The sequence below is a fragment of the Athalia rosae genome, chromosome 2, assembly GCF_917208135.1.
Source record: "Athalia rosae chromosome 2, iyAthRosa1.1, whole genome shotgun sequence".
NCBI lineage: Eukaryota > Metazoa > Arthropoda > Insecta > Hymenoptera > Athaliidae > Athalia > Athalia rosae.
In genome coordinates, this window is record NC_064027.1 from 15306672 (window position 1) to 15329472 (window position 22801).

At 44.7% G+C, this 22801-nt stretch overlaps 1 protein-coding gene across 19 annotated transcripts in view; it reads left to right on the forward strand.

Annotated features, from left to right (window-relative positions):
• The window catches only part of LOC105692034 (CUGBP Elav-like family member 2), a 274308-nt gene that overhangs the window by 220097 nt on the left and 31410 nt on the right, over positions 1-22801 (forward strand). The gene's annotated exons all lie outside the window — the stretch shown is intronic.

Below are 22801 nucleotides of genomic sequence, written 5' to 3' on the forward strand. Positions count from 1 at the left end.
ACCTCGATGCATCGATCGGCGCTAGCTTCCGTTCGTTCCGAATTCCAATCGTCCCCTCGATTTACTTCGATATCGCGATTGTTGATCCGAAGATAAATTCGTTTACGAAGCGAGAAAGGAAAGAAAAAGAAGGAGTAGGAAAAGAATCTGATCAAATTTGAAGGGCTTACGGAAATTAATCAGGCACGAATCGCGAGCAATGTTGATTCTGTAATCGCGTTGATCGAGAATCGTTTTATCGATCGTTAAATCGTCCTCGAGGGAAACAATCAAAATTTTATCATCCGATTCTCGACGGCACATAATTATAATCTGATATCTTACAATTAGTACAGCCGACTCAATGATACGATCTATCGTATCGTTGGAAAAAAACAAATTCATGCCGAAAATTTGTCTACCGCTAATCTACTTGTTGTTGAGAGAAGGAATGAAAACCTGCGACGCGGAGGACGTTTGAAGGACTCGATGTTGATCGATGGAACATGTTCCACATTTTCCGTTGTGAAAAATAGCCTCTGTACGTACACGCGTAGAGAAACCGTTGATAAGAAATCGGACTTTCACGGTAGTCGGTAGCGCACGATGTTAATAAAATAATGCATTCCACGAGCAACAACATCTGTAAGCTGGTCAGGCAATAATAATGAGAAGCTATGAAACCTTAGCGCGACGCGTGGAATCGTCGTCGTGGAATTCTTGACTATAACACGACGAGGCTGCTGCTCGCGGGCTCGAAAAGCCACGAGGTAATTTGCCGCTCTCGATCGCGATTCTTTCTCGGTTTCAAAAAACTAACTTTTCGCCGAATATCTCAGCGACCGCGACACGGAGGCGGTCGAACGGACTCGAATTGAAATTAAAAAAAAGAGTAACCAAAACCGATGCACCGACGATCATTTCCTCCTCCTCCTCGTTGTTCTTTTTTACTTTTGTTTTACCCGTTTCGTTATTTTTACCTCTTCGTCGCGCGTTCGCCGTTAGCGATAAACCAGCTATAGGTTGAATCATAAAAAAAATGGCGTCTGCCGTTCCACGGTGACGAGGTATGCGGAGTCAACGCGTGCGATCGGTGATACGCCACGCCATTAATACTTATATGAGTTACACCATATGTGTATCGCGGTATGTATCGATTCCAATTGATATTCTACATGGTAGCCGCCGCCTTTGCTACTCAATCTTGGTATTTGCTTCGACGTGAAACTGCCCATTGTTCCTTCGTACATACGATTAGCAATTAATCGACCACCGCATCGGCGATCGTACCCGCTGACTCGCGCTCCTTATGGTAAGAAACAAACTTTGCAACCGGTGGGTAAAACTCACGCACCGGATGTAGATACGTTACGTACATATACGCGCGCGCGCGTGCTTTTAAAGAATTCTAATCACGTGTCGCGCGCGTATAGGTATACGCGTCTCTGTAATAACGCAGGTGGAATTATACGGAAGTCTTCCTGTCCAAAGTCTGCCTGGGAGAACGTGAATTCGCCGCCATAAACGGCTACCACCGATTGGATTATCCAGTGCTTAGAATGTGTCGATAAAAACGAGAAACTCAATGACGGTAAAAATAGAAACGTCTCTCTTTAATTATCCCGGCGCAATTACGTGTGGATTCCGTTGCGCCCATATACTCGTTTAGTTATAGTTTTCCCTTTCGCGCTAATTTTTTTTCACCGAGCACATATTTCCCTCGCGGGATTGCTTTCTTTTGCTATATACAAATTTCTTTCTCCCTCTGAATCATGAGAATATTTCTTCCTGCGCCGCATACCTCGATGCAGTTCTCTCCGTCCGGAAGATAACCCGCGAAAAATGTGTACGATGTATATGTATATGAAACAACGGCGGATCCCGTATAGGGACGATTGGTCGACGCGCGTCATGCCTTTGGAATCCGTTGGAGAAGCGCTTCGATACGCGCGTTTCGTCGTCGGAAGAAATGCAACTTCGGCGCAAACTCTGCGCATAACACGAAGATGATGGCTGCGTGAATTCACAGTCCCGTTATTATTATTAGCGCATCTAATATTCTAAATTTGATGCGCGCTCGATGACGAGGCGAGACGAGCCAATGATCGTATCTTTCCCATTTCATTTCCAAGACAAACAAACGCAGCTGATACATATTCCATGTATATATACACACATGTATATATCGCGCTGTAAATAACGCGAGCCTGTGACTTATCAGTCCCATTAATCGGACGTACATCTCGAAATCACGCGTCATTTTTTATTTCGGTATTATCGAAATTCTCAACTTCCTCTTCCTCCTTCTCCCGTGCAGTCGTGTTTACCGACCCCGCGCGTCAATTATCTCCCGACGAAAAGCAGCCAGCCAGCCCCCCCCCCCCCCCCCCCCCCTGGTCTTTCATCCGTTCTCGTTTTATCGCGACACTTCGCGGTGCACCGAAGGCGAACAATTGCGATCGCGTGGGCCACGTGTACAGGAGGCTCCGTCGAACACGAGGAACGCAGCACGTATACATACCTATCCCCGGTGTAATATTCGAAAGATTAGACCCTGTATGCTCGAACTATCGCATTATGTGTTACATGGTCTCCGCATTATACCGCCTGTATTACATTCGTGTAGGTAACGAGATCCGATCTATAAGCTCGCCGAGGAACAGATATAAATATACCCACGTGCAACGTGTACACCTCCGTCAGATCCACGTTACGTATATGTATGTATACCTACGGTATTTACCTACATACTCTTCTGGCTGAGGTGAAGCATTGTGCATTGCGATGGTGCAATTTCTCAAGGACGTTTACATGCCGCCGTTAACTGCGAATGTGTAGGACGTGTGGAGCCACGACGACGCCGACGACGAAGACTTTGCATGTGCCGAAGTCCAAGTCCACGTAATAACGGTGCACCACGCGTACACCTGGTTCGTCCGATTCTGAACCGCTTCGCGGCCAACCGCGCGTTTGGACAACTTTTTCCGCTCACCTGTGCCCTGCTAACAAAAGTTGTCCGAGCGAACTCGGCCGCGAAGCGATTCACGACCGACAACGCACCTGAACGGGTGTAAACGGCGACTCTGGTTCGCCGTGAGAATGGCAGAAAAATGAAACGAACAAAAGAAAAGGTGAAACGGCTGACGTTAATAAGGAATTCGCGAGCTAATTAGAAAATAAAAGAAAAAAAACCAACCAACCGAGAGACAAAACGAAAAAGAAGTCGTACGTATCACCTAATTACTAGACTGACGTAAATGTGTCATGTACTACGTCCACTTGAATATGTAAAACGAGAAACAACAAAAAAACTAGGGAGTACTTAAATACTTCTTATCTCGTGGGACAAGTTTATGGACGGTATTATAGTTGCATCGGAATGGAAAAATTATAGAGTCGATACATATGCATGGAAATAGTTTATCGTACAGCATTTCTTGGAGACGTTGTAACAAATACAAATTGATTTCGTTACACGTACGCGACGCGTCGGTGTGCGTGCGTGCGTGTGTAATGGACGAGCGCGAGTGTGGAATTAACGAAAAATACGTATAATATAAGCAAAGTATTATTATACGGAACGCGGTCGTCCTTGGCCTTTGTAACTGACGCGTGCTGTTCCGTAAGCTGTAATATCCGGAATGAATTAGAGGCGAACCGCCGGTGATGCTACCGCTGCAATCGAGAACGCATCGTGCGACACGTTTGCGTACCCCACTCGGTCGTTCGTTTATGCGTTGAACTTGCTCATTTTCTAATATTATACGACTTACATCGAGATGCGTGACATCATTAGCGTAACGTACGTACCCAAGAAAGATATACGGGGTGAGTCACTCGGACCATCGAAAATGGGAGGAGATTCTTATTCATTTGACGCGCGAGCCGAACATCTGCCGAATGAGAGATCCCTCCCGTTCGACGATAACTTCAAATCGACTCGAATCAAATCAAATCGTTTTGACGTTACGTCGTTTGCAATCGCGCGGCAAGTGAACAGCGGCGGCTGTACAGTCGCATCAACGGAATTAATTTCGCCTTTACGAAACCACCTGCAGCATCGGAGCGGCGACGACGACGACTACGACCTTCGGATCGGCGATCGAAAAATTTTTGACGAAAAAAAAAAGAAAAGAAACGGGGAGAAAAAAATCGTTTCGTCATTACCATGCAGGCTATTCGTAGTAATTATCGTTGAGAATGCTGCACGGCGTGTACATCGTAAAATAAATAGAAGCAGTTGTGTCAACTGCAATTTTATACGTACACTATATACGTTTTCACGATATGACGCAACGCGTTTAGTTTTCAGAGAGGACTTACGTGACGCGGCTTATATACATATACGTACGTGTATATCGTATGTACACAGCGCCGCGGAATCGCGGACCCCCGTAAGGTACCAGGTAATCTACCTACCTCCTCGCGAGCTTATAGTTACTAGTTGGATGGGCTATAAACTACACAATGTTTCTACGATACCGCGGCACTCGCGAGACTTTTTTTTTTCAAAAGCGTAGCCACGGCTACGCACGTCCGTAATCGCGACGTTTTCACTGCGTGTAAGTAAAATACAATCGATGCGTTTTAAAATCATCTGCCATTTATCGGCTTCCGCATTGCAAACGATTGTGCAGCGGTGGACCCGTCGCTTGGTAAAACCGAGGAAACGTCGACTGTATAAACTCGACCAAGTTTGCCCCTATATACATACCTATACCGCCGTCGTTGGAATGTAACCTGCGGAACGTGCTTATATGGTGTTTAATGGGAAACGTGTGCAGCGGCGGCAGCGGCGACCTGCGGGGAATCACCGTTACGGAGGGATACGTTTTGTACTATGATGACGTAATGGGCGTACGGGAAACTAGGACTTAAGGGTTAATCGTGGGTGGGGTGTATTTTACTATACTCTGTGTGTAAACAGGCGGTACGGGAACGCACCGGTACACACGAACGCTCGTAATATAACGTGGGTAAAATGAGGCTGCATCCGCAGAGCGTGTCGTAACTCGTAATAAAGTATTTTGCAATAATGGATTTGATTATGCGCGAGCCTCTCTCGCTAGCGGTTAATAATATTCCTCTATACCTCTGCGTATAATTTTCATAATTTTCAATACCAACTGGGAAGAAACTTCACGGTGCGTTTGTCTCGACGGCGAACGGGCCTCCAGCTATCGTAGACGTCGTACGATTTCATGAAAGAAAAAAAAAACAAAAAAAAAAACAAAAACCCAAAATCTGGAGACATATCTTTTAACAACCGAACTCTCGACACTTGCACAATTATACGATATTGTACATTTCATACTCGTCCAATTCGTTGCTTGATCGATTGTTCTCTTTTTTTCTTACAGGTGAGTCTTTAAAGTGATCGAATTCTGCGGGGTATTAGACTAAAACCGATCCAGGTATACCCTGAAGAACTGTGAGTAGTGAACAAATTTGTTACCAGTCCGAGCACCGTATAACCGTCGATTAGTTTCATCGTTAATTATATTTTATTCACGTTCGTGGACGAGAAGGTAATAAAAAAAAAAACGAAATGAGATAATCGCGAAAGTGGGGAGAATTTAGCGCATGTTTCTAATTACGATTGATAATTGAGGTTTTTAATCGGCCATCACTTTTCACGTCGTATTACCGCGACGACGCGGTCGCTCGGGTAACGCAAGTTTTTTGACAGTTAGGTCATGGCCTGTAAATACATAAGTACGTATGTACGAAGCACCTGTTCACGATTCCCACTATATAGGTACACGAAAATAGTCTTTGACTGGAAAGCGGAGTCTACCTTATATCACATAGACTCTCGTGGCACTTTGCCTAGCAAGAAGTCGACGCTTTTTCTTATTTTCTATGTTATACCAGCAAATTGGACGAGGTGTCACCATCTGAGACGTCGTAGGTTCCCATGACGGTGGACTAGCCATAGTTACACCTTCGTTAGAATTTATTTAGCCCCAAAGTTATTTATAACGCTTCAATTATTCGCGGGCTGAAAATTTCTTTTTTTTTTTTTTTGTTTCTTTCTTTTTGCAGGTGCAAAAGCCGACGATATTTTTAGATTTCGCTGAAGTTTTCGCGATGCGTTTTATTCGTTTGTATGTTTTTATTTTTAAACAACGTTGTTTCCGATCGCGTACAGCAGTGGGCGCGAAAAACTTTAATTCACTGCCTACTCGCCCCTTCACATTTTTATCTTTTGCACAATTGCGTGATAAATTATAATACATAATATAGGTAACAAAAAAAAAAACAGAATAGAATAAAAAAAATGTGTGTAAATAAAACTGAAAAGTGGCACACACGTGTAATTTATTTATTTATTTTTTTTTCTTTTCGTGTACATGTACATACGCTGAATACATAATTTGCATTTTGCCATGTACAGCAGAGGCCGGTTGATAATCTCATTCGTCCCACCGCGCAATATATTCTTTTGAAATATACGCAATAGCTGTATTAATCTAAATTTCTCCAGTCCGGTAAGAAAAATATACTCCCATAGGGCAAATCGACGTTCCAATCTCACGCAATGTTTATTCATTCTTTATTATAAAGCGTAAGTTTCGTGTATATATACGTTTGTATCACCGTTACGACCACGCACGCTATACGATCGTAGCTTATGCTACGAAAGCTCTTCAAAAACCAGGTTCTCGTTCCTCGCTACAATTTTTGTCTTTTCTTTATTTTCTCTTTTTATTCTCAGCCACTTTCTTCTCATTAGCGATGAAACTCGATGATTCGTTAAATTAGATAAATAATTCGTGCGGATCGAATAACAAGCGAGATCTTTATTTTCCGACAGCTCTTATACTGCATCTCGTATCATCTCTCGCGTCTTTGAAATGTTTCAGCATGACTTATTTACTTTTCTTCTTGAAAAAAAAAACAAAAAAAAAAAAAACAAAAAAACAAATCGTAGTACAAACGAGATCGCTTGACCGAATAAGCCACGGCTTGTACGAGATGATGCATTGAGCTCGAGCCATTCGGGATCTCGTGTAATATCGTTATATAGAAAAATACGAATCCGCTGCTCTTCGTTAATCCCGTCAGAGTCGATCAAAGCCAACGCGGACGGTTTTTTTGTTAAACGATCGTTATCCCCCCCCCGATAACCTACCTCAACGTGACTAGAAAAAATAAATAAACGCAGAATATAAGCGCGCAGTCATCGCGCAGTGTAAATCAGATTATAAAATCTCCGAAGATGGAGCAGCGCGAAGAAGCGGTAAAATATTTGTGGAATCCGCGAGGCGATAGTTGAAAAGTTTCAAACGAAGATAATTCGCCACTGCAGCGTATCAGCGGGAGCTTTGACTCGGAGCGTCGGGGAAAAAAAAAAAAAAAAAAATATCCGAAAAGTTTCTTCGAAATTTTTCCATTCTTCTTTTATTATACCCGCCACTTGACTCATCCGACTTACACCCGACCTGAATATATTTAAAACTCGAGAAATGTTTCCCCCAGTCGAATGGTCTTCGTTTTTTTTTTCATTTTTTTTTTTTTTTTCACCCGAGAAACTCCGCTCGACTTTTGATTTATTTTATTTTTTCTCAATCGAGACGGGCGCACGTGAAACGAACCGGCTGCAGGTGCCGCTGGCTCGGACCGAATCGCGCGCGTTCTCTAAATTTTATCCTATTAGCACCGAGCTCGCACGCGTTTTCCCGATCCGACTCGAGAAAAACCTCTTCTCTAAAAATGGTCATGCGTTTATATTTATCCCCAGAGATACCGAGACTTACCGACTCGCGCGAATACTATCTGAGGAATGTATGAAAGTAGCCGTTAACATCTAATACCGTCGCGCGAAATTCCGCGCTACTGGATCCGCCGCGCGCGACTAGCTGTGCGTATACGCGGCGGTGGCGGCGTCTTCCATCCGGTGCATACTCACTTATATCAGCTCGTGAATTTCACCTCGCGCGCAAGTTTATCGTCAAAACAAACTACCCGCTTTACGAGCGTATCCCGCAAGGAAACTTGAAAATTTATTTATTAAATTCGCATGAGAACGAGACCGTCGTACGCCTCATGCGGCCACTAAACTGCAACGTACGCTCGCGGCACCCCGAGGATACGGTGTGGTACACGGGGGTTTCCCATGAATATACATACGAGTTTCGTTCATGCAAAACCACCACCACCACTTTGTTCCCCCCCCCCCCCCCCCCCGCGAAAGTTACGGCCAAAGTTACACACGTTACACTTTTTCACCTTGTTCCCCCCCCGGCTGGACGTTAACAACAATTGAAGTTACAACGTAAGGGGAAGAAATAAATTTTCCCGCATTTTTCGGCTTGCCGCGTGGAATAATATTTCTGCACCGGACTAAGTTGTTTCATGCTTTTATTAGCGCGCGAGCGCGGAGGTTCGCAACCGTCGAGTGCGTAAGGAGGTGAAAGTTATCGTGATTTATGTACGCATGTGTGCGTTTTGCTTCTTTTTTCTTTTTCTTTTTTTTTTTTTTGCTTTTTGCTTTTACCTCAACGCGTTCGTACACATAGCATAGTTTTGGTGGTCGGTTCTCGGAGTAGGTAGGCGAACACGTGCGCGCGATATCTCTGAGGTACGTATATCATACATCGGGGAATGTATGAATGGGTCTATGGAAAAACAACGTAGGCGTCTAGAAACCTTGGCTATAACCGACCAGGCCACCGGCTAATAGCGCTCGCAGCCGAAATTTGTCGGTACGGTCGAGAGTTTCGGACACGGGATATGCGAACGGGCCGCGGGCTTTTTATCTATATAATAACGAAGTGAAACTCGCGCGGGAAAATTGTTTATGGGAGGAGATAAAAAATACGAAGTTTACCGAAAAGTATACAGAAGCTTCGTATATCGACCTAATGTATGTCGCCTGTTGTATACGTATACACGCACCGCGCGGAATTCAAAATTGCCGAAAGAATTACCGCGCGGAAAGAATATTTTATGCCTACGACTCGGAGACTACGGTGCGCGTCGAGCGCTATTTTTCGTCAGTGAAAGTCCTCGGTAAGAAGAACTTTGCAATTCAAACGGAGTAGTGGAGTTGCCCTCGTAGTTATTCGTACGATAGGGTCCTTCGAGGCTCCTTGCGGCAAGCGTATAAATTCAATTGTCAACTATGAACGACGCCGTTGTATCGTAGGTATGGTAAAAATATGGCGCCGGGTCGTCTGGTTCAACTCAATTTTATTAAACACATCTGCTACTTTGGTTGCATCGGTACAGATACTCGCGATAACGAGGAGAGTGAGAATTAGTCGCGGCAAATACTTCGGTCGTTTTTACTCGTCTCGTTATTTTTGGTACGTACGTGTCTCTGGAAATAGGAAGAAAAACGAACGCGAAGGGGAAGAGGGAAAGACGGAAAACGGAGTGAAGAAAATAAAAAAAAAAAAGAAAAAACTCAAAAAAAAAAAAAGGTCGCGGTGTTAGTTTAAAAAATAATATCGTGCTCGCATGCCGCGAGGGGCGATAAAGTTTGCGATATTCATAAATGCGTCCACCCTCGTTAGAGAACGGGGACGGTCGACGAAGCTCTTTACACTCTGACGTAGTGTGAAACGCAGTCACGAATTACGTTGGGTATAACGTTCGCTCGGCCTTTCCGTAAAGTTAGTCAATTACGTGGGTCGCGTGCCGGCGTCCCGACGACCGACGATAAACGCCTCGCCGAAAGATCCGGGGCTATGCAAAGTACGAGGTATACGCATCCGTATAATGCTACACATAACGGACCACCGCTCCCATATAACTTGACTAATATTTTTTCTTTCGACCCGAGCGTAGAGAGAAATTCAGCCGCGAGAAACCGAGAGATGAATTGAATAAAGAAAAACAAAAAGTATGTAGTATTCGCGAAAATATGTTGTCGGTCGAAAAATCCGCTCGAAAATTCTGGACCAGGACGATATGTCGGCGCGAAGCACGCGGCGGTGGATCAAAATATCGATCGGGCGTGGGCCGTTGATAAGTCGAAGTGAAAAGTTTCAGGGTGAAGTAACGTTACGTGTCAGTTGATGCAATTGAGTTAACAACGTCCGCAGAGTGGAGTTTCGTGGATTATACTTTCGTTGGAGGCTCGTAGTTCAGACGTATAGTGCGTTCCGAATGGTCAGCAGAGTACGACGACGGCTTACTCTCGCGTGGTCAAGGACTTCGCCCCCGCGATACGCGAATATGTGCGTCAAGAAAGAACTACGAAAAAATAAAAAAAAATAAAAAACAAATAGAAAACATTCGAGGGGTGCGTACCCCATGTATACGACTACTCGTGATACTTTTGTTGCTCGGAGCTTGCGGCTCACTTATTGGCCGCGAGTTCTTGTCGGTCGTTCGGTCGTCATTGGCTACAGACGTCGCGCCACTTCACACCTGGGCCCACCGTGCTTCGAACTCGTATGTATGTACCACAGGGTTGTTCCTGAGGTCGTCGACGACGATCGGTATCGGTAACTCGTGGGGGTATGCGGCCAAATAACGTTCGGACGAGGAGAGTACGACGGGGACTCCGGACGCCGAGCGGGTCTCCCTTTCTTGTTTGCATTTGACCCAGTCCCCTTGCCGTGTGGTCATTGCCCTCCGAGTGTTCAACCGTGAAAACGGGACGGCTATCTATCTCGCATGCTCCGTGGCTCCTCTTCGCTCATTCTTTCCGTCACGTGTTGGGGGGGGGGAGGGGGGAGGGGGGGGGGGAAAGAAAAAGAAAAGAAAAAGAAAAGAAAAAAAGAAAGGAAGAATTTCAACCGGGACTCGCGCCGCGGTTCTGCGGAAGGATGACAAATTTTTATCGCACCAGGCGACATGTGCGCGGTAACCGTTGATGGTACGACGGAGTGCGCGTCGTCGACGTATTAACGGACGCGACCCGCGCTCGTCGAAATTTCACCTTGACTTTTTCAACCGAACTGTACCGCAGATTTCGGTGTACGTACACGGTACGTTTTTGAAGGCAATTTCATCGGCGGGAGATCTGCTCCACTTGCATCCGTCGTGAAATCGTTGTACCCGCTTCATACTTAAAAAATGCGTATTTTTTTCATGATTTTCTCATTGTTCTTCATCGTGCGAAAGTTTCGAGGCGAATTCAAAAAAATTGACTCTCTCAGCAGCAGGCGAGAACGATCTTTCGACGAGTAGGTATGGGCATCGCGGCTGACCTACAACAGCGCGTCCCGCGGTTTATACCGTTTTAAGATTTGATCTATGGCGGGTGTGACACACGCGGAACATTCGATGACAGCTGCCGGCGGTCGGGTTCTGGAAACTTGAAGCGACAGCGAGAGCGATGGCTTTAATAATTCGGTAATAACATCCGTCCGCCGAATATATCGGCACTCGTCAAACTCAACGGTGATGATCGTTGAACACTGAAAAAAAGAGCGATTGTTTCCACGTAACTCGGTGAATTTCATGACCAACCGGGTCGCGATAATCCAGTTTATCCAGACAACGGCGAATGATAATTTTTATGAATTTGAATACGTGCGAACGATTAGCCGCCGCCGCGCTAACCGCGCGCTTCGGAGTTAGCACGTGGTTCATAAATACGATGACGTAAGAAGACCGGTGACGGTTTCTCGTTTGCCACGCCCGTTTCAAAAGCGCCGATCTCCACTCGGCCTCACTCCCGCACTAGGTAGCGAACCTTCTCTCCCCGTTTTATCAATGGACCTCGCAGCAAAACCGTTCGAAGTAGTTTTCAATGAAATTTCGCGCAAGATCGAATACGTCGCGTCGCGTATCACACTCGACGTTCTCCCCTTGTTCGCGAAACGATGCAGAAAAACTTGACGAGCGCAACGAGACCGTCGCGAATTTTTCTGTTTTTTTTTTTTTTTTTCGTCTTCTTTTAAGTAGTCGGCATAACGAAAAAAATGAGAAAATTAACAATCGTCCATCCGAGGATCGAAAAGATGAAAATCGACGAGTTTCAAATCGCCTGTTCCAAAAATAATTTCGATCGAACGACCACATCGCTTGCATTCATTGTCAGCTTCATGTGCATCGAATTCAATTTTTCCGAAATCGCGATCGATTAACGTGGGTGAAAAACGAAGCAGATATCGAGTTTTCATCCCCCGCCGTTCCGTTTCCAAGGGTTTGAAGAACCTCGCGCGTTACGCTCTATGATATATTAGAGTCTCGCACGTACGCGGGAGCGCGCGGCGCTCTACGGTATGATATTGCAGAATTTGGAAGAGCTCCAAACACAATTGTTATATAACGTAGCCGATGTGTAATATTCTTGTAATCCCCGCGGCGGCGGGTGAATAATTGCTCGCCAATATAAATGAGATGATCATTGTGTTCGGGGAATCGTGTTATAATATACGCGCGTTCCTATGTATGCAGCTGTGCGATTATTAGATGTAACGGTATCAACGATCGTTGCGAACGCAGTTTTCGTTCATGCTTCACACACCTAGCCACCTACTATACGTATGACACCGACGCCCGTATTACGCGTTCCTAGCTCTACCCGAAACGTCGCGTTCGTTTCTTGGTCAGTACTAAAGGAGACAGCCCGACGATATAATGCACGAGGGAAACTTCGCCATCCAAACTCGTATATACACCGTACACCTACTAATATTTATGTTGTTCACCTATATCTGGACTCGTAAAACGCTTATGTTATATGTCCCCGTCACTGTCCGTCGCTCGGTTATACGTATGTAACGTATACGTGTATACATACGCACTTTTCACGCGGGTATATGTAATAGTTATATTACGCGCGCGAGTATGCGACGCACAATATAACGCGGCGGTATTTCGTACATTTTCGCCAAAGTCGAAGTGAACACGGGAAAATTATAAATAGACAAAGTTAGATACGAAGTCGTTGTTACACGAACACGCGATTCCATCTCCTCACCAGTCCGATCTGTGAGGTGGCAAAATTATCGGCAGAAAATTTATGTACCCGTAACCGCAACGACGCAGCAGGCGTTTTCAGTCAATTATACGGGAAGATACGTTTCACCTGTGCGAGCGGCCCTCGTGCTCAAGCGGATGATCTTCTCGAAGTGATCATTGTCGAAAATGCAACGATATTATAATTATTTGAGATCGAAATTGGGATGCTCGCCAATAAGCGAGGCGCTTGGATTTAATTTATTGTCTTCGACGATACCGCGGTGTTATGTTGCGTTGTATGAAAAGAAGGAGAGCCGATGGTTGTGTGTTGTATAGGTTGTAACGATTTTCCCAACAGTTCGTAAACTCAATCGAAAACACGTGTGTACGCGACAAATGTCATTAAGAAAGTCGGTATGGGGAGGGGATGATTTGTCGCAACGTTTCTTTTTTTATTTTTTCTCTTTTCTTTGTCTTATTATTTCTTTTTTCGATACGTGCGTCGTTCGATTAACAACGACACATCGAGACCTTCGGAAATACTGGCGAAGAGAAAATTTCCATCGAACAGATTCTGAAAAGCTTGATGTCTACATCAGAACATTTTTGCGAGTTGTTGAACAATCATTGCAGCCAACTCGTGCAAAGTTTTTTTTTTTAATTTTCGACCCCATTATGTCGTATACGCATTTTTCAATTTTTCACGTCTTTGCGCTTCTCGTTTCTATTCCTTTTCATTTCGGTTAACAAGCGTGATGTATTGAATCGTAAAAAAAAAAGCTTCGTAGATGATTGCCCATTAAAATAATTTTATAGTGTTTGAATTATTTGTGACTATAAGCTAAATTCGTTCAAAGCTATAGAATTTCTCGAGGGCGTCGCTGCGATACGCTATACACACGCGTTTGATCCATGGGCACAAGCCGTCAGTGAACGGTGGATCTTTCACGAGTATGAGATCTCCGTATTCCGTCTCGTGCCGACTATTAATAGATGGCAACTAGAACCTAGTAGCAGTTTGTTAGGCGGTGCGCCCTGCGACTGTTGGTACTCGCGAGGAAAATCTCGCATCTCTAGCGAACTGCGCTTGGCTCGTTCGACGATTTGTGGCTTTCGTCCAGTCCAGACGTAAGAACCGCCGCAACCACTGGAACTACTGGATCGGCCACTTCGGATATTTTACGTTTAATGCACCGGGACTTACGAGGCGTATACCTGCTTCTGCTCTTACCGGAAAGGGTCGAGAGTTTACTTCGCGTACATGTCGGAGTGGAACTTTCAGGTTCTCAGTGACGTCTGCACGTCGGGACTTCCATAGATCCGGCGCACGGGATGCTCAAAAAATTCTCGGTGCATCGCTGTGCCGTTATTCGTTTGCGTGCTGAAGGAAACGATTGTTTTTTCAGCATGCAGAAATCGATTCTCGGATCACAATCGTCTCTTCAGCATGCAGAAATCGATTCTCGGCTCACAATCGTCTTTTCAGCATGCACAAATCGATTCTCGGATCACAATCGTTTTTTCAGCATGCAGAAATCGATTCTCGGATCACAATCGTCTTTTCAGCATGCAGAAATCGATTCTCGGATCACAATCGTTTTTTTTTTAGCATGCAGAAATCGATTCTCGGATCACAATTGTTTTTTTAGCATGCACAAATCGATTCTCGGATCACAATTGTTTTTTTAGCATGCACAAATCGATTCTCAGATCACAATCGTTTTTTTAGCATGCACAAATCGCTCCTCGGATCACAATCGTTTTTTTAGCATGCACAAATCGCTCCTCGGATCACAATCGTTTTTTTAGCATGCAGAAATCGATTCTCGGATGACAATTTGTCACATAGGTCATATCGGATCCCGCTTTGCACGATTATTGGGCCTCGGTACAAGAAAAACTTCTCACCGAACGCTCTGACAATGCTCTAAATTTTCCATCTATTTATACTTATACCCACCCAGCGACGTTGTGACACTTGCATATAGTCCGATTCTCGATCGCCGATGACTTATGACGCCTCGGTACGCGAAGCATTATTTTTACTTCTACATATAGCATATCGCTTTTTTAGCATAGGTATGTGTTCTCGGAAGCTCCGAGTTAAGAAATCATACGATACTCGAATCGTCTCGTGTCTACCATCTTCGATTTGCGGTACAACGGTCTTTGTGTTCGCGGTGGAGTATATTCGTGCTTCGGATTCCTTTTTTTTTGTGATTCTCTTATTGTTAATAAAATTCGAAAGAAGAACTTCGTCAATCACTTTCGCAACACGACTAGCTTATAATAAAAATCAACGCCGAGGCTTCCATCTGTTATTCTTTGATTTTATTTGTAATTCACTACATACATCTCGTGGAAAAAGGAACAGAAAAAAAAAAAAAAAAAAAAAAAAACAGGCGAGAGAAAAGAGGCGAGAAAACGAAGAAGATGGAAAAATTACGTGTTTGTCAGAAAAAGAACAGCCGCGCGCGCTACCCTGCGGACCCGCGGAGATTTCGATATGTATTCAAGTGTCACATTCGTATATCACAAAGCACCGGTTGGATAAGTCTTTACATTTTCACGGATGAATGAGACCTTTCGACGAAACTTTGAGCTGTACAAATACTCTAGACGCCTTTTTATAAACGCGACGCGATATCCATAGATCGTATATACCTCGCACCGAATGTCACTTCGATACAAACCGAAATCGAAAAATCTGTTTCTTTCGCGCGTATAGTCTCTTGACGTGGAGTTTAAGAGCATCGATGTTCGACGTTCGATTCGATGCCTTATCTCTTTCACTCTCGTCGAGGGAAATCCGCGCCGGATCGATCGGTGGATAATTCAAGGTCAAAAACGCCCACGAGACACCGGATCGAATCAGCTGTGCTAAATAGTACAGCGTGTAAAAATACCTACGCTCTCTCGTTGCTGGCATTTAGTATTAGTCAGAGCCGATACGCGTTACCTATACCTTCGTGGAAATTTACGCAAAAAAAAAAAAAAAAATCAAGATAACAGAGTTGAAGCGAAAGCATCATAATCTGATATCTTTCGGTGCTCCGTTTTATGGAAAAATTCGAGCGATCCCTCGATTGTTCGGCGCAGTATCGCGTATGAAATGCGGTATGCGTTGAGCGCACCAATAAAAATACTAGTCATTAGGTAAGGGGAGCGCTCCACCGAGGTAAGATTTATTTGCCGAAACAAGCAACGCGCGTCAGTAGAATATCGCAAGCTCGACATTTAAGCCGTTGCACACGGTTGGAGATAAGCTCTTGCCTTACAATTTCAAGCTAAGATAAACAAGAAAACCCGCGACGAGAAATCAGCGGTCCTTAACGCAACGGTTGAAGGCCGTATAATTGGTAATTAGACAATTACCTAGCAGGCGCCTAATCGTTGAATCAATTTTCGCGTGCCGCCTCAAACTCCGCTATATTGTATATATATATATATATATATATAAGTAACGCAAATACGAGATGAACTCCCGCGGAACAACGAGAGGTACGGTAAATACCGAGGTTACCCCGCTTGCTCGCAGAGGGTTGCGACTCTCGTTTTCTTTCATATATGCATACGACTAAACCGATACCCGCGCGCGCTAATTGCTAGCCAAGACTCAAATTATTGCAAATTAAAGTCTCCTTCTCGCGATCATATACGTTCATATACACATACCTCATACACATACGTCGGCTGGATGTTGATGATCAGCCTTCCGATCTATTCACGTTCGGTATTCGTGTCGATGCAATCTCTGCACCTCTTCGCACCTTACGTAATTATTTGTTTGTCCCGTATAGTCGTGTGTTGTTCTCGAGATGTAACCGAATATATTCTATACGTAGATATACATATAACGTTATATCGACGCCTGCATAAATTCACGAAGGTACGTACGTACGTACCTATGTCATCCCATGGTCAGAATATGACATTAGACGACATGTTCCGTACACGAGCGTACGTACGTATACGTTGCGCAGTGTGTGTGTGATTTGAAAAAAACGGTGGCATCGCAAGCAGATATTATATTTTCGTCACGATCGTGCCACCGCGAGACGTCGCGTCTTCGGTTGGTGGCCTCGTCGGTTCTCCTAAACACATGTACGCCTGTATGTATTTCATACAGGGTATATATTATTACTGGCGTACATACTTTAATGAAATGACGAAACGAATTATAGAGCCGTCCATATCCTAGCGAAGTACCGCGGTCACGCGTGAACGCACGAACTGCAATTTGACGGGGTTTATTGTAATTGACATTACTGGGCGTATTAAGGTGGCCCGTGCCTTGATCTCTAGCCTCGGGTCGACGCGTCACGTCCTGTTAATTGTCGCGTAGCTCAGAGAACAACGGAGAAACGCGGCTCTCTCTCTCTCTCTCTCTCCGAGTCGTCTTTCTTTCGGAAGTTCGAAACTCTTTCGCCCTCCGATATGAAAAATCGATCGCCGGCAACGTGCGGACGCCGATTTCGCTGTAAAGAAAACAAAAATAAGTTCACCGAAACGTAAATTTCGTACGGCACGTGTAACCGGAACACGTGACAATGCGAAGGAAAATCGATGAAATTACAACGTCACAGTTCATACTTTTCTTATACCCTCGTCGCGAGCCATCGGCGATACTCGTTCGTGCGTATTGACGTACGAATGAAATTGCCGTAGGACTTTTTTTTACTCGATACGGTGCAATTGTACGGTATCCGGAGCCCCGGTAGACCGCTGTTCAACGTACGCGTAATGCTCTAACGTTCTTTATTTTTACACACGACATGACCCTCCTCACGCTATTGTGCGGGACGCGTGTACACCTACGATATACACGATGTATAAGTATAACCCTGGGAAAAAGAAGAACAAAAAATCGCGGAATACAAGTTACACGCAAAATATGGACGTAATGCGTACGGCGAAGGTATGTCGTGTGAGTAATAATTTCAGCTGCAAGTGTACGATACACCTGGGATACGTACGTACGTACGTGTACTTAGCGATTCGCGTGCAAACTACGCGCGTTCCTATCTACGTTACACGTATACACGCTGGCAAATGTACACATCGGCCACAAACGACTTCTGCCGTGCTACCCTGACGCAACCTACTTTAATGCCGTCGAGTAACCGATTACGCGCTTCGTACAGCGTTCGCTAAAGTCCTCCGCAGAACTTACTGTAATTGTTTTTTTTTTTTTTTTCTTTCAAACTTTGTTTTTCCTGCGTCGCTGTTCGCATTTCCTGTCCAATTCACCGGCGGTATCCGATCGATGAATTCGTCAACCGGTAAGGTTTTGCGTCCATTTGTCGAGATAGAAACAAAAATAAGAAGTGAGTGAATTGTGCTAGTCCGAAAAAACCTTTGAATGCCTCTAACGCGTGATTATGTGTCAACGTATAGTTGAGTGTTGTAAAAGCCAGCAGAGAGCACATGGCTAGGATGCATGAATTAATGTATATTGTATATACTATACATAGCTATATCTGTATGGATATACGGAGGTAGCAGCTCCGATCGTAAGTGGGACAAACGGCTAGCAAGTAGGTAGCGAATAGATAGGTACAATAATATATGTAGACAATTATAAGCATCAACGTGTACAGTTCAGTGACAGTGGCACGATATATCTATGGCAATGAAGGAGACTACGTACGCGTAATTATTACGGTGGTATAAGTTTCGTTGGAGTGTATATATATATATATATATATATATATGGTGGACGTAATGTGGAAATCGTTGGACAAAATATAGAACACCTTGTGCTATAAGGAGTAGGTATAACGACGACTCGCGCTGCGTCTATAGTTGACTTATCAGAGCGTGAGTGAATATCGCCCAAGCCTATGGGTATGTATGTATATTGTATACATATGTACGCGAAGCTTATTGCTTGACATCGCGTATATATAATTACGATTCCATATCCACGCCGAGGGGACGGGGAATCGCGAACCGTTAATTAGCCGAGAAGTCGCGCGTGGTGTGCTCGTATCACCTTCCTAAACAATTTCCAATTGTTCACCGAATTTCACAACGTTGTACGGAGTCTGAAATTTTTCGTGGATGGTCCGCAGGTCGATTTTTTCCATTTTCATCCCACGTTCGAATCGTGCGATTGCTGCATATTAGAGTCGAGTTCACACTGATCAAGAGTAGGGGTGAAAGATGGTCTCGCGTACGGTGGATTCCGAGTCGTTTATGGTTTTTGATTCGCGGCTTATCTTTTGACGGCAGAGTGACGTCAGCGTCGGATTACAAAATGGCGATGGTATGCACAACGGACGTTATCGATGTGTCGTTGAAAAATTATTGTATGCCACACGAAGTAACTCGAGACTTTTTTTTCTCTTTTCACTCGAGCGAACGAAACCGATAACTGTGTTAACACCTGATCAATCATTATCTGCCGAGGGCACGACGGTTGAGTGCAAAAGAGATTCTCATTGAGAAAAATACAAATTCGAGTTGCAGAATTAGTTTTGAATATTGATACAAATATAGCCTCGATTTTTTCTCTTACGATTAGATTCGAACTAGACGGGGGTCGATATAGATATTTAAGAGCGAATCGAAAGGGTTTTCACTGTCCGTACGGACTACGTACGGCGAATGTTAATTCGCATTGCCTCGAATATTAAATTTACGAAAAAGTGAAAATGAAAATTTATAACACAACGGAATATTGCAATGTGGCGCGCGAGCGCGCGCGTCTAATGCCACTACTATAGTAGTGTTCATAAATAACGATTCCGACAAAGCACGCTATCTTCGGTAATGAAACCGAGTAGATTAGCAGCTAATATCTGAGCAGTCGATAAATCGATTAAGCATCGACTATAAATACCGAACGGTAGAGACCGACGAAAGGTAGCCGCGCTGTACGGAAAAAAACTTATACGGTATAGAAATCGACTCGTGTGTTTCGGTACACGTAAACCCAGCTGTGAAATCACGATATTCTAGTTAATTATTTGGAGTTGAGTTTTTTGTCTCCGTCTCTCTCTCTCTCTCTCTCTCTATCCAAGAATTCCGTACAGTCATCGGAGAGATATATACACGCGTGTATAACAAATAACCGTATCAATCATTTGTGCGAGAAACACCTGAACTAAAAAATATGTTTTTCAATCAAGATCCGAACAATATACCTGATAGTTTGCTTTGGTAATATGCATAATTTTTCCCCTCTCCCTATTGCGACATGACTCAATATATTCTATTTTTTGCTCGTAATCAACACCGCTGCCGCCTTATGTATATCGATAGTTTATGCAACTAGACTTCTTCGCGAACGATGCAATGCGACAATTTACTTTTCCATCCGTCCATTGTCAACGAACGTGTGGCGACGATATGCTTGCACACGCGCGCATGATGATATTACACGGAATCGTCACCGAGCTCTATGATTGTTACTGTATAACACTATAACCGGAACTTTCTATACCGCGTATATTTAGCGGGGGCGTAAAAACCTGTCGTGAAACTAGTTCGATCGAATTCGACGCGATCCAACGGATGTGTACGTTCCGCGGACGCCACATTCCTACGTATGTATACACATGTATACGAGACCGCTGGAAAAGCAGTCGTCGAGCTGGCGTTTGCGACGACGTTCGCTCGTCCCATCCAACGCTCGCTGAGAGCCTTCGACCGTCACCGCACCGGGACTGACCGGAAGGAACCCGGCGACGCCGACGTTCCGTTTTCCATACAAATGCGCTCTCCTACCCCCTTGAAGCGATCGTCCGGCCTCGCCTCGCGCAACGTTCCTCGCTTCGCCTTCGCCGATTCTTTTCTCAGACTCGCGGCGAAATCGGTGCGACAAACGAATAACAACGAATAAACGAATTGCAAAACGGCGCTCAATTATCATCGGCGACGGTTAGGTGCGGGTAAAAGTAGCGTCGGATTGCGAACGCGTGAAAATTTTCAACGCAACAATTTTCTACGCGGAGTTGAGACATACATCGTAGAGAATTATGTCACAGAGAATGATGCCTACCTATACCTACCTAACGCTGCGGCCGGTTCCACAACGGGCATCAGCTCGCGACACCTCGGCATTAGTATGGGGATCGCGATCTCCGCAGGATGTGACGTCACGAATCTCGGTGCCCCTTTTCGAAGAATCGTCCACCTCATTCCTCGTTACCGGGCTCCGTTGTTTCAACGGATTTTTTTTTTTTTTTTTTTACGGGTGCGCCCGCCTCGCGAACGTCGAACGAAAATTTTTCATATTTTTACGTGTACGTATTATACATCCATTCGAACGGGGCATTCTATGTGGTCACGAGTCGTCGCGGTTCGCGAATAGGTGCACGATAAAAATGCACTCGTCAAAAATTTCGTCGCTTGACTCATCGGCGTCGAGGAGAGTCCGAAATCGGTAGGCGCAGCTGAGGGAAATATTGCGCTCGGTAACAACGACGCGGATTTTGCGTTTATCCGGCGCCGCAAGGACGACGAATTAGTTTTTTTTTTTTTTTTCTGAAAACACGCGTCGTTACCTGCAGCGTTCTCGGGGCAATTAAAATTTTCTGCCGCACCTACGGTCATACTTCGCCTAAAATGATAATCAACGTCCATAGTAAATTATTTTCACGAGTCAATTACCCACCTCGCCGAACTTACCGACGTATCTCGGCCGACTCAGTTTTGGCACGGTGTGCAGTTTTACTGCAGTCGCGCGGGACTTTTGAAAACCGAGTCGCCCTGCCGATCTTAGACGCGCGTAGTACGTATAATTTCGAAACAATAATGTTTCGAGTAGCGTGTAGGTAAAACTCGTTGCACAATTGATGTGTTTCCGCACCGCTCACGTATCCGTGACTTCTACAGCTTTCTCCGACTCGTGAAGACTTTTTTTTTCTCTGCGGTTTTTTTTTTCTTTTCTTTTTTCTTTGTTCCACGCTTAACTTCTCTCTCGTATTCCCAGTCTTCGAGGCATCCGCTAACGCACTGTGTGTAGAAAAACCTACGCAGGATACTTATTTTACATCACAACGGTGCATCGGAGTTTTCTCCGCGGTGTAAACTCGCCGTGATTCGACGATGGCGCATTACATGTATAGCTGCGTGCCACTCTACGACCAATCGATATGCAGGATACTCCGCCGTGGGGTAATTCGAATAATGCCTTTGCTTTCTCGCCTCGACTCCGCTCAATCGCATCAACGTCGCGTTAATTCTTGAAACTGTCGGCAATTAATTTTAATAATTATAACCAATCGGCGGTTCTCGACCTCAAACTGTTCCATATCGCGTCGATCATCGACTCATTTTTCCTCATAGACCCGGATCGAATAATCACCCCCTTCGTTTCTTTTGTTCGTTTTATTCGCTGGAATTACCTATACTCGATCGCAGGTCGAAACGAAAGAAGAAGAGAAAGGTGACGACGACGACGAAGAAACAAAAAAAGAAGCAAAAATGTTGAAAAAATAAAGTGCCCACGTATTTATTCTTGTACATGTATATAACTGTACGGTGCGCGGCTGATTGTGAGGTAATTTACGTGGTACGTATAGACGCGATACCCCACAACTGTGGTGTACACGCGTATACCGCAATGGGATCCAACGCGGAGAACTTTGTGCGTAATTCGCAGCCGTTGTCTTCACTCATCTTCGTACTTATCCCCACACAGCATGGGGCTGAGGTTGTTCTCGGATCCCACCGTAATCCGCGTATTGCGGTAAGCGCACTACGATTCTACGGGACCTAATTATTTCGTAAACCGAAACCTATCCGCCAACCGACAAAGGGCAATCCGCTAAATGGAATAATCGAAGACGCCGCCGCCGCCGCTCCGCACCGCGTTTTGCGCTTAAATATAGTTTCGATATGTACGGGTAATCGTGAATTATGTATGTACACGCGTCGAGGCGTACTTTGCATATAGTGTACACGGGGTGACTCCCTTTGTTCGGAATGAACCGGAAGTTGGAATCGG